The sequence below is a fragment of the Coregonus lavaretus genome (assembly GCF_964263955.1).
Source record: "Coregonus lavaretus genome assembly, chromosome: 2".
Classification (NCBI taxonomy): Eukaryota; Metazoa; Chordata; class Actinopteri; order Salmoniformes; family Salmonidae; genus Coregonus; species Coregonus lavaretus.
In genome coordinates, this window is record NC_139989.1 from 18,373,412 (window position 1) to 18,401,030 (window position 27,619).

The following is a 27,619-nucleotide window of genomic DNA, read 5'->3' on the forward strand; positions in this document are numbered from 1 at the left end:
AGATGAACAGAGCAAAGTACAAAGAGATCCTTGATGAAAACCTGCTCCAGAGCGCTCAGGACCTCAGACTGGGGTGAAGGTTCACCTTACAACAGGACAATGACCCTAAGCACACCGCCAAGTCAATGCAGGAGTGGCTTCGGGACAAGTCTCTGAATGTCCTTGAGTGGCCAAGCCAGAGCTCGGACTTGGCTGGTCCTATGTTATGTTGTACATTCATGGGTTTCTGATTGGCTCTATCAGTAGGGGGGGCCTATCCCACGGGGGGCCAGTATAAAAAAAATATGTATTCACTAACTGTAAGTCGCTCTGGATAAGAGCGTCTGCTAAATTACGTAAATGTAAATGTAAATGTAGGAACTCCCAAAGATATCAAAAAATGCTTTCATTATCTGTTTTCTGGAAATAGTGTTATGAAGATGTTTTTCTAGTGATGCAAGGAATAAGGCTTAAACTTGGATCACCTGTCTTGAAAAGTTGTAACAAGTAAAGAGTGAACCACAGACTAGTTGTCTTGCAGTGCCATGCATGTTTAGGCCTAGTCTATTAGATTCTTTATCACTCCAGTATTCAATCACTACTCAGGGGACGTTATGTTTGTCATTTTCACATGCAGGATCAAAAGACTCACCCAGACTCCAATGACAAGGAAATATAATAAAATGATGGGTATGCGCTTTCTCTCTCTCTCTCTCTCTCTCTCTCTCTCTCTCTCTCTCTCTCTCTCTCTCTCTCTCTCTCTCTCTCTCTCTCTCTCTCTCTCTCTCAGACATACACACACACCGCACACACACACACACACACACCATGCACACACGTTTCTCTCTCTCTTTCACTCTCTCTCAGACACACACACCGCGCGCACACACACACAAACACACACACAATGCTAACTGGCATTTGTTGCATGTGACACAGGCATTAATAGCATGGCTATAGATAGTCACAGACACAGCTGAAGCTCTTATGGTGAGGAGCCAAGACAACCGTTAGTCAAGTGTAGGAATATTGAACAATGGCACAATATTAGACCTACCAGGCAAAATAAGATTAAGATTAAGATAAAGATCAATATCACTTCATTGGCACACAAGGTCCAACCAAAATGTAATGTTTATATGTCAGGCACTAAAGTGACCATTCCATATGTGAATATGATACATTGACAATAACCTTGATAGTCATTAATAAATGTAAGGTTTACTGTATAAGGAAATACCTTTGATTAAATACTATACTTATAAAGTAATCAGTTAATGGGACACTGACGATGAGTAATGAGTATACTCTCTAAATGGTGTCAAAATTACAGCAACACTGCGTGATGCCAGGCTGCAGATATTTTGTACAGTAGGCTTAGCATAGCCAAAAATATAGGCCAACAGGTAGAGTCATTTTGGACGTTGCAAATAAGTTGTACTCGGAAATGAGCAGCATATTCAAATTTAACTGAACTAGTAGGTTGGGTCTGCTGCTGTCTTCTGAGAGTTCAGACAGCTTCCCTCCGTTCTGCTCCCGTCTATATTTATCGGGCCTGCTCGCCATAAAAGGACGCGACTGCGGCTTGGCCATTCCGTTGAGTGCCAATATATTTTTTGTGTGTAGACAGCTGCCCTGTCCTCTGCTACCGCACCTACCTGCGAATTTGCCTGGATATCAAGCGTTGTTGGCTTACACCTGGAGTTGGATCACTTTTTCCTTTGCTTTCAGCAGTTGGGGGCTTTTTTGTCCTAGGTAAGTGATCGCAAAAGAAATGACCGCTGCATCACCAAAATAGGAGTTTTATATATATATATATATATATATATTGACAATTCATTGTTGAATATTATTGTAGGTTTCGTGTGCATGTTGATGGTGTGATTCTTTTGTCTTGTGATCCTGTGCTATGTCAGCCTCAGTGCACACGCTGATGTTTGGAATTTCAGATTCACAAGCTCTCCTCACCCTAAAATCGCACCCTATTGGATAAAGAAAATGCACCTGTTGCTTTTAGGACAGGCTACAGGCATTAAGTATGAAAAAAATCAGAAAATCCTTTGATTTAAATACAGTAAGTGTAGGCCTACATCAATCAAGTTATTTGAAAAACCCTTAAAAGGTTTGAATTCTACATCTACCCAATCAATTTGGCTATTTATACTATCAGAAAAAGTTTTGCATTTTATTCCTCATCCAACGAAATTGATAGTATGATTGAGTTATGTGCAGATGAAAAAAATATGACACCCCAAAATGTTATAATAATCCCCTCTAATCCAATAGAGGCAATGAAGGTCATGACCTTTCCTCTGTGATTATATAAAGTACAACAATAACAACAATTATTATCAATGAATAAATGAAACCCAAACATTAAACAACTAATAGCTTACAAAAATAGGCTACATTTTGGAGCAATGCTTTAACTGTATAGAACAAACCCATTCTCAAACACTAGCTAAGCAGACAGGCAGACTACAAGAGACTCGGGCTGAATTCAGGGCTTGTGCCAGGAACAGCGTGCAGGATGTCGGGATCCACACCTTTCTACCAGAAACAGCACCGCCACTATGACCGTGGTTACCGCAGCAAGGAGGTGGAATCGGCTGTTAGCCAGTACCAGTCGAGCAGCAGCAGCAGCTATGCCGCCCGCAGCAGCAGCAGAGCCAGTGCCAGTGCCGGTCTTAGTGCCAGCAGTGGGTAAGAAGGAGGAAGACGCCCAGCAGTACAGTAGCTCTGGCCCATATTCATCCCATCCATCCATACTGGTGTCAGAAGATAGCTCTGCTGCCCTCTTAACCCCCACCCCCACCCAACCCCATCTCATACCTCCTATCTTGTACTTCTGTCAACTTTTCCCATACCCCCATCCATGGCTTCCACATCAGTTGGTCCCGCTTAGTAACCATCATTTCTCGGCTTAGACTGACTCTTCCTCCACTTCCTGCTTCTACACCTGCCATATTAAGGTGTTCTACCACTCCCAGTAACATTCTCCAACCTTATCTATTTTCTCTAAAAACATTCAAAACATACAGTACCAGTCAAAAGTTTGGACACACCTACTCATTCAAGGGTTTTTCTTTATTTTTTACTATTTTCTACATTGTAGAAAAATAGTGAATACATCAAAACTATGAAATAACACATATGGAATCATGTAGTAACCAAAAAAGTGTTAAACAAATGAGATTCTTCAAAGTAGCCACCCTTTGCCTTGATGACAGCTTTGCACACTCTTGGCATTCTCTCAACCAGCTTCATGAGGTAGTCACCTGGAAGGCTTTCCAACAATCTTGAAGGAGTTCCCACATATGCTGAGCACTTGTTTATTGTTTTTCCTTCACTCTGCGGTCCAACTCATCCCACACCATCTCAATTGGGTTGAGGTAGGGTGATTGTGGAGGCCAGGTCATCTGATACAGCACTCCATCACTCTCCTTCTTGGTCAAATAGCCCTTCCACAGCCTGGACGTGTGTTGGGTCATTGTCCTGTTGAAAAACAAATGATAGTCCCACAAAGCACAAACCAGATGGGATGGCGTATCGCTGCAGAATGCTGTGGTAGCCATGCTGGTTAAGTGTGCCTTCAATTCTAAATAAATCACCGACAGTGTCACCACCAAAGCACCCCCACACCATCACACCTCCTCCTCCATGCTTCACGGTTGGAACCACACATGCGGAGATAATCCGTTCACCTACTCTGCGTCTCACAAAGACACAGCGGTTGGAACCAAAATCTCAAATTTGGACTCATCAGATCAAAGGACAGATTTCCACCGGTCTAATGTCCATTGCTTGTGTTTCTTAGCCCAAGCAAGTCTCTTCTTATTATTGGTGTCCTTTAGTAGTGGTTTCTTTGCAGAAATTCGACCATGAAGTCCTGATTCACGCAGTCTCCTCTGAACAGTTGATGTTGAGATGTGTCTGTGAAGCATTTATTTGGTCTGCAATCTGAGGTGCAGTTAATTGCCGATTTCTGAGGCTGGTAACTCTAATGAACTTATCCTCTGCAGCAGAGGTAACTCTGGGTCTTCCTTTCCTGTGGCAGTCCTCATGAGAGCCAGTTTCATCATAGCGCTTCATGGTTTTTGCGACTGCACTTGAAGAAACGTTCAAAGTTCTTGAAATTTTACGTATTGACTGACCTTTCATGTCTTAAAGTAATGATGGATTGTCGTTTCTCTTTGCGTATTTGAGCTGTTCTTGCCATAATATGGACTTGGTCTTTTACCAAATAGGGCTATCTTCTGTATACCACCTCTACCTTGTCGCAACACAACTGATTGGCTCAAACACATTAAGGCTGTTAATTGAAAATGCATTCCAGGTGACTACCTCATGAAGCTGGTTGAGAAAATGCCAAGAGTGTGCAAAGATGTCATCAAGGCAAAGGGTGGCTACTTTGAACAATATCAAATATAACATATATTTTGATTTGTTTAACACTTTTTGGGTACTACACATATGTGTTATTTCAAAGTTTTGATGTTTTCACTATTATTGTACAATGTAGAAAAAAACCTGGAATGAGTAGGTGTCCAAACTTTTGACTGGTACTGTATATAATATGTCTGTGAATCCTGCGTGAAGTTCCAAGGAGCCATATGCATGGATACTGTTCATCCCAGCTTTCATAGTGGTGTTTGTTGCACGCTGCCCTGTCTGCTTTTGAACTAATGCACATTTTTATTTTAAGACAACCCTTTCCTAGTTCCCACTATAGTTCAGTTTACCAGAAATAGAGCATCTCAGATTCACATTGACTCGGTCGTCATAAAATGTTTGCTGTAAGTTGGGTATAAGCAAGCTTTAAAGGAATGCACTGTTATATAATGCAGTGGTATGGTATATGGGTTATAGATGGAAATGGCATCCTGACCCATGCATACCATGTCCCAGGGAATGTGAGCTGTGGTAATTATCTGTTCCTTTCTTAAAGTCTTGTTTCCCTATTAAGAGGTTTTATTTTGTTCAGCCAGTACAGTATTCCATTGGGGGACTTCATCTCACACTAAGCAAAGATTTTGAGTGAGTACATAAAGCATATGGCTTTTAAGCATACTTCTCCTAGAGGCTTCTACTGCTTTGTGCTCTGGAGACATGATTTGAAGTTGGCTATGAGTTAAGGTCTGATTTGGGGTCAGTGATTGTGTTCCCCTGTGGATTTCCCAGACCTGTGAAAACAGGGCTCATACATCTCTTTAAGGGAAAGGAAGGATACCTAGTGAGTTGTACAAATGAATGCATTCAACTGAAATGTGTCTTCTGCATTTAACCCAACCCCTCTGAATCAGAGAGGTGCGGGGGGCTGCCTTAATCGACATCATCGGCGCCTGGTGAACAGTTGTTATTTAAGCAATAAGGTCCGAGGGGGTGTGGTATATGGCCAATATACCACGGCTAAGGGCTGTTCTTATGCACGACGCAACACGGAGTGCCTGGACACAGTCCTTAGCTGTGGTATATTGGCCATATATCACAAACCTCTGAGGTGCCTTATTGCTATTATAAACTGGTTACCAACATAATTAGAGCAGTAAAAATAAATGTTTTGTCATACCCGTGGTAAACCGTCTGATATACCACTGCTGTCAGCCAATCAGCATTCAGGGCTCGAACCACCCAGTTTATAATGTGGATTAGCTGCCTTGCTCAGGTGCAGAATGACAGATTTTTACCTTGTCGGCTCGGGAATTTGATCCAGCAACCTTTCGGTTACTTGCCCAACGCTCCTACCTGCCAGGCTACCTGGGACGTTAATTGTTGTTTGAATTATTTGTTATTGTATTGGATGATGACGTGTTGAAATGTTGGGGGGTCTTTCTCTTAGGAGCACCTGGCATCTCTGTAGTGTACATACACTGGCCTTGACATTGTGCATGGGAGGTCAAAGGGTGTCTGTGTAGCTAATGGTCCCTCATTTGGGCCTTTATGATTAAACCTCATGCTGTCAGGAATTTACACAGCTTTCCCTTTGTTTATTATAGTCTGATTATGATGGTGACATACCAGCAGTTATGAACTGGAGATGTTCATGGTATTGTGCTGACATACTAATTGTTCCATTAGGAATACTCATTGAATGCGGATTGCCTTTCCTGCGTTCACATTCTGGAATAAGCGCGTTCCTTATCGTAATCCATCTAGATGAGTGTTTTTCCAACCCTGATCCTTCAATGACAAGTGGCATTATCAGGGGTCCTAGAGGGTCGGGGTGGGGAAACAGTGATCCTGATGGATTTGTTGTTCTGTTTCATAGTCGTCAGTGTTCTGTCGCCTCTTCTCTCTGTTTACACTGACAGCCACTCAACCAGGCACTGTGTGGGGTTGGTAGGTCCCCCTGTTCACCGTTCTTGCTCCTGCTGTCCCCCCAACCACTCCTTATCAGCACTTTGACACTGTCATCCCACACCCCAACCCCCCACCTCCACGAGGGCCCCAGACGCTGTCACCCTGATCCCAGAGAGATTCTCAGAGAGAGGGTCTAGACTCTATATTACTCCCTTGTGAATGGCCCATCCTACACATTATGCTGTGAGGGGCCTCTGGGGAGTACAGAGATACAGTGCCTTGCAAAATTATTCATCCCCCTTGGCGTTTTTCCTATTTTGTTGCATTACAACCTGTAATTTAAATTGATTTTTATTTGGATTTCATTTAATGGACATACACAAAATAGTCCAAATTGGTGAAGTGAAATGAAAAAACAACTTGTTTCAAAACATTCTAAAAAATAAATAACAGAAAAGTGGTGCGTGCATATGTATTCACCCCCTTTGCTATGAAGCCCCTAAATAAGATTTGGTGCAACCAATTACCTTCAGAAATCACATAATTAGTTAAATAAAGTCCACCTGTGTGCAATCTAAGTTTCAAATGATCTGTCACATGATCTCAGTATATATACACCTGTTCTGAAAGGCCCCAGAGTCTGCAACACCACTAAGCAAGGGGCACCACCAAGCAAATGGCAACATGAAGACCAAGGAGCTCTCCAAACAGTTCAGGGACAAAGTTGTGGAGAAGTACAGATCAGGGTTGGGTTATAAAAAATATCTGAAACTTTGAACATCCCACAGAGCACCATTAAATCCATTATAAAAAAATTGAAAGAATATGGCACCACAACAAACCTGACAAGAGAGAGCCGCCCACCGAAACTCACGGACCAGGCATGGAGGGCATTAATCAGAGAGGCAACAAAGAGACCAAAGAAATGTAAATAACCCTGAAGGAGCTGCAAAGCTCCACAGCGGAGATTGGAGTGTCTGTCCATAGGACCACTTTAAGCCGTACACTCCACAGAGCTGGGCTTTACGGAAGAGTGGCCAGAAAAAAGCCATTGCTTAAAGAAAAAAAATAAGCAAACACGTTTGGTGTTCGCCAAAAGGCATGTGGGAGACTCCCCAAACATATGGAAGAAAGTACTCTGGTCAGATGAGACTAAAATTGAGCTTTTTAGCCATCAAGGAAAATGCTATGTCTGGCGCAAACCCAACACCTCTCATCACCCCGAGAACACCATCCCCAGTGAAGCATGCAGGTGGCAGCATCATGCTGTGGGAATGTTTTTCATTGGCAGGGACTGGGAAACTGGTCAGAATTGAAGGAATGATGGATGGCGCTAAATACAGGGAAATTCTTGAGGGAAACCTGTTTCAGTCTTCCAGAGATTTGAGACTGGGACGGAGGTTCACATTCCAGCAGGACAATGACCTTAAGCATACTGCTAAAGCAACACTTGAGTGGTTTAAGGGCGAAACATTTAAATGTCTTGGAATGGCCTAGTCAAAGCTCAGACCTCAATCCAATTGAGAATCTGTGGTATGACTTAAAGATTGCTGTACACCAGCGGAACTCATCCAACTTGAAGGAACTGGAGCAGTTTTGCCTTGAAGAATGGGCAAAAATCCCAGTGGCTAGATGTGCCAAGCTTATAGAGACATACCCCAAGAGACTTGCAGCTGTAATTGCTGCAAAAGGTGGCTCTACAAAGTATTGACTTTCGGGGGGTGAATAGTTATGCAAGCTCAAGTTTTCTGTTTTTTTTGTCTTATTTCTTGTTTGTTTCACAAGAAAAAAGATTTTGCATCTTCAAAGTGGTAGGCATGTTGTGTAATTCAAATGATACAAACCCCCCCAAAATCCATTTTAATTCCAGGTTGTAAGGCAACAAAATAGGAAAAATGCCAAGGGGGGTGAATACTTTCGCAAGCAACTGTATGATGTGAAAATGCATAGGGGGTTCATAAATGTTAATTCCTCTGGTTCCCATGTCATGGCTTTATGAGTTCTGGTGGTTTTGCCTGTATAAAACATGTTCTTATGTGTTCCGTCACTGCTTTTATTGGAGATATACTGTAGTCATCCTCCCGGAGAATTACTCCAATCCTGATCCCTTCCTCCATTCTCACGGATCTGGTCTGTGTTTGTTGTATGATTATATGTCAGGATTATCATGTGTGATATGAGTGACGTGTTGGTTGTATGCATATTACACACATACGAGATAGGTGGGGCTCTATTTCCTATTGCCTAGCGATTTGTTTGGCCAATAATGCACAGTCCTGTGCATAACTTGTTGATATTGCGAGAATCAATTTGGTGCAACCTAAATAAAGGTTGTATTGAGTGTTTGGTTCGTAGAGTATCAGGTTTGTGGGTTTTTCAGCTGAGGATCTTTTTCTATTCCTTTTTCAAGTGGGATGAGGTTGTCTGTGTATCTCCCCTTCACCTCCTCTCCTATGACCACCATGTTTCATTTCATTCCATCTCGTTGGTCTTTTTTTATGTTTAAAGAGTTTGATATAGTAAAACAAGTGTCAAAACCGCACACTGATGATGACAGACGACCGACCTTGTCTTAATTCTATATTTTATTTTGTCATTGCAGACATGTCATTGCACTGCATGAACGAACAACGCCTATCCCTTGTAGCTACACCAGGTTTGTTGGTAGACGATACACTGCTGTGTACAGGGTTTTCTTTTTCTTCATTGCACAGTTTGAGAAATGTATCAGAAATGTAGATAAAAGCACTTAAGTCACCCTCCTTGTTGATCATTAATATTGAACTTAATTGCTGTGTACAGTTTTTTGTTGTTGTTGTTGCACAGTTTGAGATAGTTATTAAAAATGCAGCTAAACCCACCTAAGCTACCCTCCTTGTTGATGATTAATATTCCCCATAACTTAATATACCCTTTCTCCTCCTCATCCAGCCCTTCAGATTACGTTCACATTAGTTTGATGTTACTACACTGTGTTAGGTTTACACTGCTGTATTGACACTATCCTGTGTCTTAGACTTAGTGCCTCATACTCTGGCCTGGAGGAGAGCAGACTGAGCCCAATGCCCAAGAGAGCCAAGCCCACCTACCTGGCTATGGACAAAGAGAACCAGATTATCGGCTATGTAGTGCCCATCTTCAGGGGCAGGTAAACCAGTCAACAACCTTTGAACCTTAGCGATTTTTGATTTCAGCGAGTGGTTCTGACCAATGACCATGAAAATGACCCCACTGCCCACTCCCCTCCCTGGCTTTGCTCCCCCACCCTAGTCAGGAATATGCCAGTGGGTTTTCGGATACGGAGGAGGCCCGGGTGAAGGAGAATGCTGGATACATGGCCCGGAGGAATCTGTTCACCAGTGGGTTGGAGATGGAGCGGACGGAGCAGACGTCTAGGAAGGTGTCCATGCGCGAATCAGCCGAGCGCATTTCCCTGAGCAAGAGGGTTAGTGCAGGATCCTGATGTCATATAGGACAGTGTGTTCCTTTGTCACATCACATTGAGGAATACTGGATAATACTCTCCCTCCTGTCATCATAATGGGGAATATTTTGTCTTTGTGACGTCATAGAGGGTGGGATTCCATTGTGACATCACATTGGGTAATACTGGAAAATACTCTCTTTCATGACATCATAATGGAATATACTTAGTTTGTTGACTTCTGACTGGACAATTCCTTCTCTTGTTAGATCACAGAGCGACATTATTTCCCTCAGTGACATCATAGAGAATAGTATTTATTTACCTTTGTTACATCATAGAGAAGAATATTCACGTTTGTGACATCACAGAGGGAACACCTTAAGAAATCCATTAGCAAAGTTTCACAGGAAAAGTATTGCCACGAGCAATGTTTCAATCCATTGATTGATTCTACTCTGCTTTCCATCCCCTTGGAAGGTTATTTGTGTCCCTCATTCAAATGTTTATGTCAAGGAATATCCTGCCCTAATCACTCACGAGGATCATAAAAGTTACAGTAACCATTGAGTGGGGCACACACTGTATTTAGACTATCACCCCTCTGCCAACACTCCATGCCACTGGGTGAGACATTCCTCAGGAGCTCTGGTTTCTTAAGACACAGAGAGTGTTCAGAGAGTGCTGTCGGATTATGTGTTAAGGGTTATTGGATCCACAAGTAGGTTTTCATACCCATAGTTATGGGTTAGGACATAAATCAATCAATCTAATCAATCAATTAGGACTGTGACACATGCTGCGTACAGAGAAGTGCATGGAGTCTGCATATGTAAAGAGGTCAGAGGCCCGAATCCATAACTTGATATCATCACATGTATTTTTACTTTTGTTATTTGCACAGATATCAAGTTTGGATTCAGCTCTAAGAGACTCATTAACTAGCAAATGCCTTGTAAATGCCTTGCGTTTGCTTCAAGGATGCATCGGGAATTCTTTATGAATTTATGGGGAATGCCATGTTTTCTGCAAGGGTTCTGGATGTAGAGTGTTTTACTGTTGCACCATGGGAATGTGTTATGAATGCCTTACGAAGGCTCTATGAAGGCTTAATGAACACATTGATCCCCAGATCTATGAGAACGAGGAGTACCACAAGCGTATGAACAAGGATAGCCTGATGCACGCCCCTGAGTTTGTGATTAAGCCTCGCTCCCACACGGTGTGGGAGAAGCAGTGTGTGAGGCTGCACTGTACTGTCTCTGGATGGCCTGACCCACGGGTTGTCTGGTGAGTATTGCATACACACACACACCTCCCTGGATACACCTTGACATGACCAAATGATCACTAACACAATACACACCAAATCAATCCCTTATGGATAGAGCATCAGCCATTGCTGCCCTCTCAATCCTTTCCTCATGTCATTGCACTAAAACACTATAAAACACAGTATAAATACTTCTCTGGTGTCTATCTAGCTAGCGTGCGTCTCTATCCTGATTCAGATCTGTACCTTTAAATTCTATTTTCCTGCTTTTCATATTTTTCTCTGCTTCTCTCCTCTTCTCTTCTCTTTCCATAACAAGGTACAAAAACAATGTGACAATCGACCCAATGGCCCACCCAGGCAAGTATAAGCTAGAGAGCAGCTACAACGTGCACTCACTGGAGATCAACAGGTAGGCACAATCCCAAAGCCACAGGGTCTTCCGGTATGTATCACTCGTCTCAGAGTAGGAGTGCTGATTTAGGATCATTTTAGCCTTTTCGAACACAGTGAATAAGATTACATGGACAGACGGGCACCTGGTCCTAGATCAGCACTCTTACTCTGAGACGCTTGAGACATACATTTCCATGTCTTCTCTGTGTGGCTCATTGCTGTGTATTAACAGATACTTTCAAACAAGCCACAGTCATCTCTGGCTGTGGTAAAATGTCAGTGTGATGTCACCACCACGTCCCTTTAACACCCCTTCATGGTGTAATACAATCGCCACTCTCAGGAAAGGCCGTGTGGGGCCTGTGTGTGTGGGCACACTGACAACCATGGGAATGTTTGGATGGGCTCACATTGTGAACTCGAGGGACAGTGGATTGTGGTTGTTAGAAGTATGATTTGAAATGTGTGAAATCGATACCCCTCTCTGACTCAAGCTCTGTCCGTCTGTCTGTCTGTCTGTCCACTAGCCTGTCTGCCTGCCTGCCTGTCTATCCGCCAGTGCCCTGACTAGCTCTGTTAGCCAAAGACAGACACCAGAAAGCTGTTGGTGAAGGCTATACATGATCCGAGACATTTTGCAGCTTGCATTTCGATAACAAAGAGGACGTCTAAAGATAACCCACTCCCTCGCCAGAGGAATTATTTGGAGATAGAGGGCCCCTGTTGTGGCTTATTTTAGGCCACTTAACAAAGGACTAAACACTTAAGTGTCTCATGAGCTGTGTCAAATGGAGAGAGATATTCTTTAGGTTTTCTCATAGTCCTCCAAACTCAACCACACATGTACAGTGAGGGAAAAAAGTATTTGATCCCCTGCTGATTTTGTACGTTTGCCCACTGACAAAGAAATGATCAGTCTATAATTCTAATGGTAGGTTTATTTGAACAGTGAGAGACAGAATAACAACAAAAAAATCCAGAAAAACGCATGTCAAAAATGTTATAAATTGATTTGCATTTTAATGAGGGAAATAGGTATTTGACCCCCTCTCAATCAGAAAGATTTCTGGCTCCCAGGTGTCTTTTATACAGGTAACGAGCTGAGATTAGGAGCACACTCTTAAAGGGAGTGCTCCTAATCTCAGTTTGTTACCTGTATAAAAGACACCTGTCCACAGAAGCAATCAATCAATCAGATTCCAAACTCTCCACCAAAGAGCTCTCCAAGGAGACCAAAGAGCTCTCCAAGGATGTCAGGGACAAGATTGTAGACCTACACACGGCTGGAATGGGCTACAAGACCATCGCCAAGCAGCTTGGTGAGAAGGTGACAACAGTTGGTGCGATTATTCTCAAATGGAAGAAACACAAAATAACTGTCAATCTCCCTCGGCCTGGGGCTCCATGCAAGATCTCACCTCGTGGAGTTGCAATGATCATGAGAACGGTGAGGAATCAGCCCAGAACTACACCGGAGGATCTTGTCAATGATCTCAAGGCAGCTGGGACCATAGTCACCAAGAAAACAATTGGTAACACACTAAAGTGTTGTGGTCAGATGAGACCAAAATCGAGCTCTTTGGCATCAACTCGCCGTGTTTGGAGGAGGAGAAATGCTGCCTATGACCCCAAGAACACCATCCCCACCGTCAAACATGGAGGTGGAAACATTATGCTTTGGGCGTGTTTTTCTGCTAAGGGGACAGGACAACTTCACCACATCAAAGGGACGATGGACGGGGCCATGTACCATCAAATCTTTTGTGAGAACCTCCTTCCATCAGCCAGGGCATTGAAAATGGGTCGTGGATGGGTATTCCAGCATGACCCCAAGAACACCATCCCCACCGTCAAACATGGAGGTGGAAACATTATGCCTTGAGCCACAGCCAAGGCAACAAAAGGTGGCTCAAGAAGAAGCACATTGAGTGGCCTAGCCAGTGTCCAGACCTTAATCCCATAGAAAATCTGTGGAGGGAGCTGAAGGTTCGAGTTGCCAAACGTCAGCCTCGAACCCTTAATGACTTGGAGAAGATCTGCAAAGAGGAGTGGGACAAAATCCCTCCTGAGATGTGTGCAAACCTGGTGGCCAACTACAAGAAACGTCTGACCTCTGTGATTGCCAACAAGGGTTTTGCCACCAAGTACTAAGTCATGTTTTGCAGAGGGGTCAAATACTTATTTCCCTCATTAAAATGCAAATCAATTTATAACATTTTTGACATGCGTTTTTCTGGATTGTTTTGTTGTTATTCTGTCTCTCACTGTTCAAATAAACCTACCATTAAAATTATAGACTGATCATGTCTTTGTCAGTGGGCAAACGTACAAAATCAGCAGGGGATCAAATACTTGTTTCCCTCACTGTAGTGTGTAGCTTCCTCTCTATAGAAAGTTGAAAAGTATGTTTCCATGATAGAATCTAACCACACATAACATTCATACAGACACATATACCACCTGACACATGATGACATCATCACAGTGTCTATTTATTCCCAGAGTATTCCCGGCCTGGAGTTCTGGAGCATTTTACAGTCCCAGCTCACATAGCTGTGTGTTGATTTACGCGTCCTAGCGGGGAGGGGGTGGGTAGAGGGTATTAACGTACACGTGAACCATTAGGAGACAGAAACGTGTGTATCCGGGACATTGATTCACCTGGTCCTCTCTCTCTCTCTCTCTCTCTCTCGCTCTCTCTTTCTCGTTTCAGATGTGATTTTGATGATACTGCACAGTATCGTGTTTCTGCCATGAACAGCAAGGGAGAACTCTCTTCCTTTGCCTCCATCGTTGTTAAGAGTATGTTTCAATGCTATCAATATGTCAGAGTATGTAATTACCTCTATTAGATAACTCGTCATATTGTGCCTCTACAATGAATTAGAGTAGACAATAATTCCCATGATTACCCCATTTAGAAAATCACTGTCCTTCTAAGTGCTGCTCTCACAAAGTTTATTGTAAGTTTAAAAGAAAGAAAGTCAATTCTTTGTTATTTCCTATTTTTAACATGTTAATAATATGTACCTATTTGTTCATTCTACTCTAGGATTCAAAGGAGAGGTAGAGGAGGCTCTCCCCATGCCCAGACGTAAGTCAGAGGAATATCATTTCATATATATACTCATACTGTATATACTCATTCCTCAATACTCATATACATGTATAGTATTAACATGAAAAATATATATACTAATGTATACTAAACCGTATTAACATAACCTATTTACAGTATGCTAAGCTGGGGGTGGGAAGACCTGGGGACTCCATGGGTGCTATTGCACTAACAGCTTTTTTGTTCCCTTGACACTGGGCACAGCAAGGTCAACAGACAACGAAGGTAACAGGTTCTCTAAAAAAGCTCTGCTCTTGTTTGATGACATTTTGGTCAACTTGGTGTATTCACTGAGTGTCACTCAATGTGTATGCATGATCACTATTTGTGCATCTGTTTGGAAAGAACCTGTGATAATACCTTAATAATAATCGTTGAATTGCCTGTGAAAGATCCACAGATGGTTCAGCGTAACAAACGTGCCTCTTTTTTTAATCGTAAACAACAGAATACTTGAACATTTTGGCAAGTATGAGGTTTTTGAAATTGTATGTCATAGTGCCTTGGAAGTTAAATACTGTAAACTCGAGTGTGACATAGAGAAGCTATGAAACAATATAGAGAAAAAAACACTGTAATGTACAACCTGGATAATAGTGATTTGAGAGTATAGATTACTGTAATCTGAAGAGCATCTGATTAGCTGCATACTAATTCAGAGGGGTTTGTTTAAATGCGAAAGACACATTTCGGTTGAATGCATTCAGTTGTGCAACTGACTAGGTATCCCCTTTCCCTACATGGCAACAAAGCCTGAAGAGTTCTAGTTTTATCTAAACTCAATTGTTGTTGATTAGTCATATTAATAATCCATTTTTAAATAATATTAAAATCTAATTAGACGCTAAGATTGGATATATGTTGGATTGAAGTCTAAAGACTTCTAGGGTTTAATATGTCAAATGTGCATCACTGTCTACTGCATGATGTGCACCTTAGTTTCCCCAGTGTGGTTTGTACACACTGTAGTGAGTATTTGGTGTTGGAACACTGTACTTAATGATGTTAATGGGGTTTTTATGTTGTCTTTTGGGTACATCAAGGTGTTCCTATTCACACCCCTGTGTGTTTGCATAGTTTTACCTGAGTCTGTGTGGGGTTCTTTTTATGTCACTTTCTCTTGGGAGGGAATGGATCAAATGTAATGCTACCAGATAATGTTAAGTTACATCATCAATCATACCAAAATGTCAAAAATTAATTGTGAAAAATGCTATAAGAGATAATGACTTGCTTTTTGGACACAGATGCTTAAAAGTTAGCATTCCGAAGAACAGTTAATTGCCCTTTGTTTGTCCATCCCTTGGATTGGAACAATAATGCACGCAGGTGTCCGAATTTGAGGTGTGTCACACCACACAGTGTTGCATGATGGGAACACAATGGTGACCTGAACTCTGACCCCATGTTGTTTGGTGCTCCTTCCTGTCAGATGGCATGGTCTCTGAGTATGGCATCACCTTCGAGACCCACATCGTGGATGGGTTTGGCGTGTCGTTCGGACGGGAGGGCGAGACCATGAGCCTGGGCGCCACGGTCATCATCTCCCCCAACCTGGCACGCTACCAGCCTGAGGTTCAGTGGTACAGAGACGGTAGGTGAAGCCCCAGAGCTCTGGAAACTCTTGGCAGTGTTTGAATAAGGTTACATGGACAGGCAAGATCTGATCCTAGATCAGCACACCTATTCTGAGATGCTTGATACATACGGCCCCTGGGCTATGGAGAGAGACATTCCTGGAGGTTCCTTGGCTGAGACCTACCCAGTTGTCATCTGTGTGATGCATTAGGCCGCTGATACTGTATGTTCGTCTCCATGTCTAAGACTCGCTGACAGGCAGAACACATGAGACTGAGAGCTACTTGAGATTATGTGTATGTAAGCTATGATTAAGATATTTCAGAAGCCCACACGTATACTGTACATATGTCATATGTGTTTAACATATTACAATTAGTCTGTACCCTGGAAAGTCATGCAGGCGTAGGCCCAATTGAACCCTGTAAAACGGGTATTCAACTGGAGGTCCACGGCCCCGCTAGGGGTCCACGGAGGTACTGAAGGGGGTCCTTGAAAATATACTATATATACATATATCACAGGAGGTTGGTGGCACCTTAATTGGGGAGGACGGGCTCATGGTAATGGCTGGACCGGAATAAGTGGAAAGGTATCAAATACATCAAACAAAATGTCTCCATGTGTTTGATGCCATTCCATTTACGCCGTTCCAGGCATTATTATAAGCCTTTCTCCTCTCAGCAGCCTCCATTGATATATACAGTGAGGGAAAAAAGTATTTGATCCCCTGCTGATTTTGTAAGTTTGCCCACTGACAAAGACATGATCAGTCTATAATTTGAATGGTAGGTTTATTGGAACAGTGAGAGACAGAATAACAACAAAAAAATCCAGAAAAACGCATGATGTAAATTGATTTGCATTTTAATGAGGGAAATAAGTATTTGACCCCTCTGCAAAACATTACTTAGTACTTGGTGGCAAAACCCTTGTTGGCAATCACAGAGGTCAGACGTTTCTTGTAGTTGGCCACCAGGTTTGCACACATCTCAGGAGGGATTTTGTTCCCCTCCTCTTTGCAGATCTTCTCCAAGTCATTAAGGTTTCGAGGCTGACGTTTGGCAACTCGAGCCTTCAGCTCCCTCCACAGATTTTCTATGGGATTAAGGTCTGGAGACTGGCTAGGCCACTCCAGGACCTTAATGTGCTTCTTCTTGAGCCACTCCTTTGTTGCCTTGGCGTGTGTTTTGGGTCATTGTCATGCTCGAATACCCATCCACGACCCATTTTCAATGCCCTGGCTGAGGGAAGGAGGTTCTCACCCAAGATTTGACGGTACATGGCCCCGTCCATCGTCCCTTTGATGAGTTGTCCTGTCCCCTTAGCAGAAAAACACCCCTAAAGCATAATGTTTCCACCTCCATGTTTGACGTGGGGATGGTGTTTTTGGGGTCATAGGCAGCATTCCTCCTCCACCAAACACGGCGAGTTGAGTTGATGCCAAAGAGCTCGATTTTGGTCTCATCTGACCACAACACTTTCACCCAGTTCTCCTCTGAATCATTCAGATATTCATTGGCAAACTTCAGACGGCCTTGTATATGTGCTTTCTTGAGCAGGGGGACCTTGCGAGCGCTGCAGGATTTCAGTCCTTCACGGCGTAGTGTGTTACCAATTGTTTTCTTGGTGACTATGGTCCCTGCTGCCTTGAGATCATTGACAAGATCCTCCCGTGTAGTTCTGGGCTGATTCCTCACCGTTCTCATGATCATTGCAACTCCACGAGGTGAGATCTTGCATGGAGCCCCAGGCCAAGGGAGATTGACAGTTATTTTGTGTTTCTTCCATTTGCGAATAATCGCACCAACTGTTGTCACCTTCTCACCAAGCTGCTTGGCGATGGTCTTGTAGCCCATTCCAGCCTTGTGTAGGTCTACAATCTTGTCCCTGACATCCTTGGAGAGCTCTTTGGTCTCCTTGGAGAGCTCTTTGGTGGAGAGTTTGGAATCTGATTGATTGATTGCTTCTGTGGACAGGTGTCTTTTATACAGGTAACAAACTGAGATTAGGAGCACTCCCTTTAAGAGTGTGCGCCTAATCTCAGCTCGTTACCTGTATAAAAGACACCTGGGATCCAGAAATCTTTCTGATTGAGAGGTGGTCAAATACTTATTTCCCTCATTAAAATGCAAATCAATTTATAAAATGTTTGACCCCCTCTCAATCAGAAAGATTTCATTAATTAAGGACCAGCTTAGAATGTGTTGGTATTCTTCTTATCCCCCCCCCCCCCCCCCCCCCCCCCCCCCCCCCCCCCCCCCCCCCCCTCTCTCTCACTCTCTCTGTGTTTGTCATTAGCAGTGTAGATCTGACAATGTTATCCATCCATTATAACCTTATCTCTCTCTTCTCTCACTCTGTTTCTCTCTCCATCAGATGTTCTTCTGCAGCCCTCCAAGTGGTGTCACATGCACTGGAGTGGAGACAAGGCCACGCTGACCCTGACACACCTGAACAAAGAGGACGAGGGCTCTACACCCTGCGCATCACCACCAAGTCTAAATATGAGACCTACTCTGCTTACGTCTTTGTCAGAGGTGGGGACCTTACCATGAGCAATGCTGAACAGCACTGTTGTCTATGTCACGTTATCACTCCTCCTCAGTCCCTAACATGCCTTGTTTACTGATTCACAAGATGAACTGATTTCATTTTTCACATGCACAGTGTGTGTGCATGCGTGCTTGCGTGCGTTGTGTTTTGAGTTCGGACAGAATGGCTTCTTGTTTACCGCCTCTCTGTTTCCATGATGGGCCTGTCTCGTGTTCTGTATAGCGTGCGGTCAACAGTTGATCAAGGTCAAAGTCACCTTAGCTGACACCAGATAACAAGGACTGCCCGTGTGTGTGTGTGTGTGCACATGCGTGTGTGTGTACGCGTGCGCATGCGTGCGTATGTGTCTGAAAGAGATATTGGAGTTGAGCCATAGCGGTCTCTAGCTAATCCTACCACACACAATGGAAATTGCCCATTATGACCACAAAGACAATCAACTCCTGTCACAATCTCTGGCCTGGTTTTGTATAACATGGAAAAAATGATACAGCCAACTTGTTCATCTGTTAGTGTTGGTCGCCAGCACTAAGGTACTGACCTTCTCTGTTGTTCCATGTAACTCATTCTCTTGCTAACAGAGGAGACATGTGCTCTGTACAGAGTGTGAACATGATGGAAATAGGCCTTGCTCTCTCTGTCATTGTTCAGGGTCGCATTGTAAAGGAGAGGCCAGGTACACTGTCTGTCTGTGGACACAGAGACCCCATAGCAGTCGAGAGACTGACAAGGCTAGGCTATTCTCAGTGAGCTCATGAGCTCAGATATGGAATGAGTTTGGCTGTCAACAGAGGTGGATACTGTATATATCTCTTCTTCCAGAAGCGACAATAGCCTGCTGAGTGTCCTTTTAAGCCACAAAAAGCTTTCTCTGTCTCTATCTCTCTCTTTCTGTCTCTCTCCACTCTCTCTCTCCATCTCTATATTTATCTCTCTTGCACACACACACACACACACACACACACACACACACACACACACACACACACACACACACACACACACACACACACACCAAACTAAAAACACACACACACACATACACACACACAAACACACACACACACATACACACACACAAACACACACACACACACACACACACACACAGTAAAATATCACATCAGGCAGTAGATAGTCCTACAGCTACCGTACACACATACATAGACTTACAGACCACATAAGATACAGCCCAAAATGTTTTAGCACCCTCTCTCACATTCACACTGAATCAATCAGTCAATCACTAAGTGGCTAGTTATGTTTCTCACTTTATGGAAAATGTGTGTTCTGTGTCTTTAAGAGTCTCCTTTCACTGAGGGGCACACTGATGCTAATTCTGTCCCCTCTGCTCCAGCCTGCTTCGGAGTTGTGTTTAACTTAAAGACCAGTAGCATTCCTGGCACTAAGCCGTGGAGCCACAGAGTTCAGCAGGGAGTACAGCACTGTACAGTACATGCACTGTATGTCAAAACAACAAGCCACAATGAAAATACTCTAACTGTATACTATAGAGATCCTATAATACATTATGGATTCTATATATGTAATTGTATGTCTCATTAGAAAAAGTCAAGGAAATGTACATTGACTGTGTTTTCTACACACTGTTGTGTGTATGTGTTTGTCTGATAATATATTGTACAGTGAGAGAGAGAGAGAGAGAGAGAGAGAGAGAGAGAGGAGAGAGAGAGAGAGAGGAGAGAGAGAGAGAGAGAGAGAGAGAGAGAGAGAGAGAGAGAGAGAGAGAGAGAGAGAGAGAGAGAGAGAGAGAGAGAGAGAGAGAGAGAGAGAGAGAGAGAGAGAGAGAGAGAGAGAGAGAGAGAGAGAGAGAGAGAGAGAGAGAGAGAGGTGAATACTACACAAGCACATTTAACTGACAATGTTTGTTTCCTGTATCAGATGCCGATGCGGAGGTGGAGGAGCCCCTGGCGCCCCTCTGGATGTGAAGTGTCAGGATGCCAATAAAGATTACGTCATTGTGACCTGGAAGCAGCCGGCTGTGGACGGTGGCAGCTCCATCCTGGGCTACTTTGTGGACAGGTCAGTACCATCACCCATCACTACATGCCAATCCTGCTAGGCCTTCACAATGCCATCTGGATGAGAGACCTGAGTGAGTGGAGTCAAAGAGTAAATCCTAGACTTATCATGGACACAGCTGGACAAACATGGGAACAAATCTCCCTTATGCACCCCATACTGCCATTAACTCCAGTTACATATTGTATAAGTAGAGGGCCAGAGTTTTTCCTGGTCACGTGACCTGATTTACAACAACCATGTGAAATTATCTTGTTATAGGCTATAACAAGGGCCAAGTTTTTCCCGACCTTACCAATAGGCTTAACTCTGGGTCTTACCAAGAAGTCCTTACCAAGTTAGTTATTGAATGGCTGATGGCATGTATGCTGTCTCTTTGTGCCCTGTGTTCAGGTGTGAAGTTGGCACCACCCACTGGAGCCAGTGCAATGACACGCCCATCAAGTTTGGCCCGTTTCCCTGTGACCGGGTTGGTGGAGGGGCGCTCCTACACCTTCCGTGTGCGTGCCGTCAACAAGTCTGGCATGAGCCGGCCTTCCCGTGCCTCTGAGGTGGAGGCAGCCATGGATCCTGCCGACCGCGCACGAATGAGAGGTACGATGGGCACCCCTGTCTGGCATCTGGCCCTCCCTGTCTGTGTTCTCTCATATTGTGTTACGATACTGCAAAATTAATATATTGTGAGTACGTACCTATGTGAGAGCTGATGGTTTTAGTATTATGCATGTGTTTTCTTGTAACTATGCATCTGAAACCTGCTCCTCTTCCCCTGGCCTCCAGGTACCTCTGCACCCTGGACTGGCCAGATCATTGTCACTGAGGAGGAGCCTGCAGGTAGGAAGGAAATGCTTCTGTCAATGTTGATAAATATTTTGATGCAGCTATAGATCTTATAGGGCCTACAGCTTACAGTACCTTGTGGTCTTTCATTGGAAGGATAATGAAAACTCTAGTCTTGCTTGGTTGCCAGTCTGTTGATCTCTTCCCAACTCCTAATGGAAAGGTCATGTTTGTCTTGACAATGACAAGGCAAGAGCAAAAACTGATCTGGGACCAGGCTACGAGATCAAACCCCTGACACATTTTTTTTCACAACACTTCCTATCAGAGGGTGTGGTCCCTGGCAGACCCAAAGAACTGGAGGTCACTGAGGCCACCAAGAACTATGTGGTTCTGAGCTGGAAACCACCTGGAGAGAGAGGCCACGAGGGCATCATGTACTATGTGGAGAAGGTAGGAAATACAGTATATACTTCACTAACATCATATACCTTATCTGTAGCATGACTCATCTGATCAATATAACCAACATTTCATCACTGTTTCTCATCCATAACAACCACCATATCAATATCATTCAATAAGTTAACATAAATCTGTTCTTTTTTTAGTATTTTATAGTGCTGGAAGTTGTTTGGTGTTTGGAGGGTTGGAGCCGTACTCTAACTTCTGGGTGTTGTCTGTTAGTGTGTGTCAGGCACAGACAGCTGGCAGAGGGTGAACACAGAGATCCCAGTGAAGTCTCCTCGCTTCGCCCTGTTTGATCTGGCGGAGGGAAAGGCCTACAGCTTCCGTGTGCGCTGCTGCAACTCCGCCGGCGTTGGCGAGCCATCAGAAGCCACCGAGGCCACCACTGTCGGGGACAAGCTGGGTGAGGGGTCACAGGTCATAAATCACACGCCATACCACAGACTACAGCAGTTCCCAGTGTGCCAAAAAAATAGATTTACTCCGAAAGACATGCACTCCTCTCAGAATCAGTATACTTGAGCTCTTACAAGCTATCTGGAGTGAAATCATAGTTTTTTAAATCATTTGATCTTAGTTGAATAGTCTATTGTTGTCCCCAGATATCCCGTCTGCCCCAGGCCGTGTGATTCCCACCAGGAACACAGACACGTCCGTGGTTGTGTCCTGGGAGGCTTCCAGGGAAGCTAAGGAGCTGGTGGGATACTACATCGAGGCCAGCATCGTGGGTAGCAACAAGTTTGAGCCCTGCAACAACAAGCCTGTGAAAGGCACCAGGTACAATGGTCCTTCTAACAATCCTTCTAGCAATCGTTTACAAATATATACATATACAAATGGTGACCATAAATATAATTCAAAACTATATGTAATTGATGGTGAGCTCAAGTAAGTTGACAAAACATTGTTTTCCCACTCAAATTAAATCAGTGACCAAAGACTTAGAGATTGATGGTGTGAAACGTCTTTCTCAAAGTGTTTTTGTGTACTGGTAAACAGGTTTATCTGCCACGGTCTGGTGACAGGAGAGAGCTACGTGTTCAGAGTGAAGGCACTGAACGCCGCTGGGCTCAGCGAGTGTTCTCAGGAGTCTGAGGCTATTGAGGTGAAGGCTGCTATTGGTAAGTGAGAGGAAGAGTGTCATGGCACAGTCATACTAGACAATACGATAGGAAGCCATTTTAGGAAGAATGTGAAGAGCTATATACAAGGAACTTCTTTTTTCTGTTTAGATGAAGCACTATTACACTCTTAGAAAAAAAGGTGCTATCTAGAACCTAAAAGGGTTCTTCCACTGTCCCCATAGGAGAACCCTTTGAAGAACCCTTTTTGGTTCCAGGTAGAACTCTTTTGGGTTCCATGTAGAACCCTTTCTACAGAGGGTTTTACATAGAACCCAAAAGGGTTCTACCTGGAACCAAAAAGGGTTATACCTGGATCCAAAAATGGTTCTCCTATGGGGACAGCCTGAAAACCCTTTTGGAACCCTTTTTTCTAAGAGTGTATGTGACTTAAAGTTGGGTTATCATTTTATGATACTAGGATCAGGAAAGCCTTTAAGCTGTATGTGTAGGTGGAATGTGATTATTGAATCTTATGCATAATATTGTTATTACTCCTTTTGTAATATGCTGATGATGAAAGAAATATCACATTTCCACACTGAACTGGGGTTTAGCTGATGTGTTGTACAATTGTCTTCTTTTTTTTCTGTCCATTGAGACATCACGTTGTCAGCTCTGTGTACCATCAGCATTTAGACTCCTCCCACGTGTTCTTTCCCATGGTTCCACTCTGTCAGTCACCCGAACAAGCCCCACCCACCACCCCACACCCCCTGTTGAGTCAGAACTTATCCCCACCCTCCCTGCACAACCTGAGGCGGGCCAGGGTCAGGAGTTGTAGACTTCCTCTAATTTGGGTCAGTGCGATCCAACTCAGCGGTTGTTACAAACCAGCCCACCTTGCGTTCCTCTGTCATGCGCTACACCCCCCCCCCCCCCCCCCCCCCCCCCATCACCTTGCCTGGGCACGAGATGTATCAGCCAACACCACCCACCTGGTGTTCAAGGTACCCACCCCCTCTCCACCCTACCAACAATACCCCCTGATCTGCATTGTGTATCTACCCATTCTACTCACTCTCGACTGGGAATACTAGCTCTTGTCCCGGGTGTTACAGCGGCTTGCGCCTTGCTAATGCTGAGCTGCACTAGCGCCCTGGACCAGAGCTAGGGAACAGGAATACTAAACTGACAGCCCTGCTCCTTTACAGTTGTCCCATTATGTCTGCACTATGACTAACCAGGCTTCTAGCTATGACACATCACTCAGTCACTGGCCAGCTTTGTGCCGAGCAGCATGCTCTGTTCTCCCTTATGAAGCACACTTAGTAACAATGTCAATGGATTTCTCTCTACAGTTCATTACAACTGATAATAGTTTGTAGACCTAGAGTCTAGGCCCATTAGTGATAGTGTCTTACACAATAAAAGATAGATAATTGAATACTCACAATTGAGCCGAGGTTAGTAAATTTATGTGTAAACACTTCTATCACACATCTTTTCAGAATATATTAGGAAAGAATAACTGCATGTATATCCATAGATCTCACTCATAACTATTTCCAATAGTTGTCTCCCATTGATAGAATTGCTATGTATCATTACATATACTTGATCAATTTAGCCCATATTGTGCATATAATGAAATCCACTGGTATCATTACGAAAGTATAGTGTGGCTTTTTCATGAAGGGTTGGCGCAAAGCCTGCACACACTCGCTTTCTCCCCTCACACACTTGTGCTTTCTCTTTAACTCTGCAACTCGCTTCCACACGCAGATGTCACTTGTTGGTCATCTTGTCTTCATTTTTCATAGTCTGTCAGATGAAGACATGGTACTGTATTTAATACTGTATGTGATGGTATTGGTAATGTTTTCTTTCTCTCTTTCCCTCTGTCTCTCTTTCTCTCTCTTCTTTCCTCTCTGAGTGAGCTGACTGAGATTGTAGCTGTTTGTTAGTGTAAATTAGTTGATCTTCTCTTTGCCTGTGTTAAATGGCTTCTTTTGCTTTTCTCTGCTAACTCCTGTAGGGGGCGGTATTCCTCATGGTGTGTTGCCGGAGTGGGAGTTACCAAGGGGTGGTAACGTGGGCGGACTAACCAAGCACACGCCACGCTGGACGGGCACGCATGAGGCCGTTCAGTACCCCCCTTACACTACGCTAAAGCTCAATGCTCAGACTGGCAGTGTGCCTGGGGCAGGGGCCGGAGCTGGGGCAGGGGCCACTAGCTTAAGCCCCTCAGGGCCCCTGGCTACAGGAAGTAAAGGCAAGGGGGGCAAGAGAGGCAGTGTGACCTGGGCCCCTGACCTGGTCACAGAATCAGTCACAGACTTGGTCATAGAGCCGGCCAAGGCCACGGATGAGGTTAAAGGTCAGGCTAAGGCGCCTGTGTCTGGGAAAACACGTAAGTCCTCTGTAGATGTTTCAGCCAAACGGGGGACAGAGAAAGAAACAGCCCATAACGTGGGCTGGCCCAGGACAGACCCAGACCCAGGTGAGCCCTCAGTAAGGCCACGTCAACCCTTATATCATCAGATCATCCAAAATAAAACAACTCTTCATCTTTTCCTCCCAAGGATTTTTTTTTTTTAACTGAAGCTTTTTTCTTTCTACACTTTTTTCTTTTTTTGAAATGTATTTTTTTTTCACTTTGGTAAGAAGGTCGAAAACTATTTTGAAAAAAGAAACTGCCACTGTAATATTCGAATAGGGATCACACTTTGAACGTATGTGGTTCTACTCTCATATTCACAGGAAAGGCATTAAAACACAGTACATATAGCCAAAGTATTCAACTGGTAAAATCCTGTTTTTATCCTAAGGTAAGTTTCTATAACAGCTTTCTCAGTTTAACTACACAGTCACGCAGCCTTTCAGGCAATCTACTGGCCACCTCTACCACAGGGCTGCCTCACACACACAGGGGGGGGGGGTTTGTCCTCCCTCCACACCCTCAGTGTTCAGGCACTGTGCTGGCCACCTCTCAACTTACTGTAGCCGGTTTTGTCTAGAAGGGATATTGCTTTTGTCAAAATTGACTTTTCATAGCAGGTTAGGAGAATTTACGCAGCAGGTTAGGAGAATTAACGTAGCAGGTTAGGATAATTAGGTTAAGGTTAGGAAAAAGGTTAGGGTCAGCTATTTCAACATCTGATGTCAATTTGACAGAAGCTGTATTCCATCTAGCTGCTGTAGCCTGGCTGGCTCACACACTGTGCTCTTTAGGGTCCACCTTGGGTGAGCAGTGCACATTAACGCACAGAGGCACTGTGACATAGCTGGAGCTAGCCTATCACAGCTTGTCTCTGAAGTGGGTCAGCCAATCACAAGCCAGAAATGGACACCTATGACCTGAGACCTTTTTGGTTGTGTACTTCCTAGTCAGATTCTACGCCATACCCCCTCCCCCAAATTAGGGAGCACACCATGTCCATTTGACTATTTGTGTGACAGGTCAATTTATTATGATTATGTAATATTATTCAGTCATCTGTGTGAGCTCACTCTATTGAAGACACCACCGTAGACCAGCCACTGAAATCATATGTGTCCTCACAGCTCCTGTGGCTAAAATATTTTGTCCCATTCCAACTCAGTCCAGGTCCCTGAAATTTGTGTCGTCATCATTTTGTCAATATGTGATGACTCAGTGTCTGGTTGAAACATAGCTTGAGGTGAAAGGTTAAGGGTTAAAGGTGCAGACAGTAGTCTCTTACAGCAAGTATGGGTGACAAACTATATCCCTTAGCTGTTGTTTAACCAACAGATAACTTTGAACTTTGTTTGTGATTAAGTGTATTAGTGCCCAATACTTGCTCTAAGCAGCAGAAAGTTAGTAAGTCTAAGTGATGAAAGACTGAAGCTCAACTAAGAGCATTATGAAGGCTTTATAAAGCTTCCGTCTCCCATGACTTCATAGTGTCACAGTTGACTCAGCATGATGCTAACTGGAGTCCTCTGCTGTCCCAGCATCCCCTACTCCACCCTATGGCATCAGCGTTCTGGAGTGTGTGCGGGACTCTATGGTGCTGGCCTGGAAGCAGCCCACCTTCATCGGAGGCGCTGACATCACCGGCTACTTCGTGGACTACCGTGAGGTCATCAATGGGGTGCCAGGGACGTGGCACGAGGCTAACGTCAAGGCTGTCAGTGACAGAGCCTACCGAGTGAGTCAACCTTTTTGTTTTTTGGGGGATGTAGCTACCCTCTTTAACCTGAATTTGCAGGCACCTTTTGTCATATCGGGAGAAAAGGGAGAATGGTTTTTCACTGTCTGTCTGTCCAGGTGTCCGACTTGAAGGAGAACAGGAAGTACCAGTTCCAGGTGCGTGCTGCCAACATGGCAGGCGTGGGCATCCCGTCTCTGCCCAGTGGAACGTTTGTCTGTGAGGAGTGGACCATTGCTGTGCCAGGTGGGTAGTGTCACTTGCAAACCTGAGCAAGTATGAGAATTACACTGTAACACATCAACATGAATACTATATCACAATACAAGTTATACACTGCAAAGATGTGTGTCGAAAAATAAATAATTGACTTGAATTATAACCTTATAACCTCCACCTCCTTTTGTGGTAATGGTCTGTTGAAGCTTGCATGCACAGGGACATTATCTATGTACATTGCATTGTCTA

General features: G+C 43.9%; 1 pseudogene across 1 annotated transcript in view; it reads left to right on the forward strand.

The window, feature by feature from the left end:
- The first annotated feature begins 2,509 nt into the window (after positions 1–2,509).
- Positions 2,510–27,619, forward strand: part of LOC311100374 (myomesin-1-like) — a 43,066-nt pseudogene continuing 17,956 nt past the window's right edge. The window contains exons 1-20 of the transcript in view: positions 2,510–2,682; positions 8,882–8,935; positions 9,296–9,427; positions 9,550–9,724; positions 10,836–10,993; positions 11,296–11,388; positions 14,086–14,174; positions 14,425–14,466; positions 15,923–16,084; positions 18,448–18,608; positions 20,527–20,667; positions 21,061–21,261; positions 21,448–21,501; positions 21,776–21,900; positions 22,135–22,318; positions 22,518–22,692; positions 22,915–23,036; positions 25,015–25,032; positions 26,955–27,151; positions 27,271–27,397. The product of the transcript in view is annotated as a myomesin-1-like (transcript). The remainder of the gene's footprint in view (positions 2,683–8,881; positions 8,936–9,295; positions 9,428–9,549; positions 9,725–10,835; positions 10,994–11,295; positions 11,389–14,085; positions 14,175–14,424; positions 14,467–15,922; positions 16,085–18,447; positions 18,609–20,526; positions 20,668–21,060; positions 21,262–21,447; positions 21,502–21,775; positions 21,901–22,134; positions 22,319–22,517; positions 22,693–22,914; positions 23,037–25,014; positions 25,033–26,954; positions 27,152–27,270; positions 27,398–27,619) is intronic.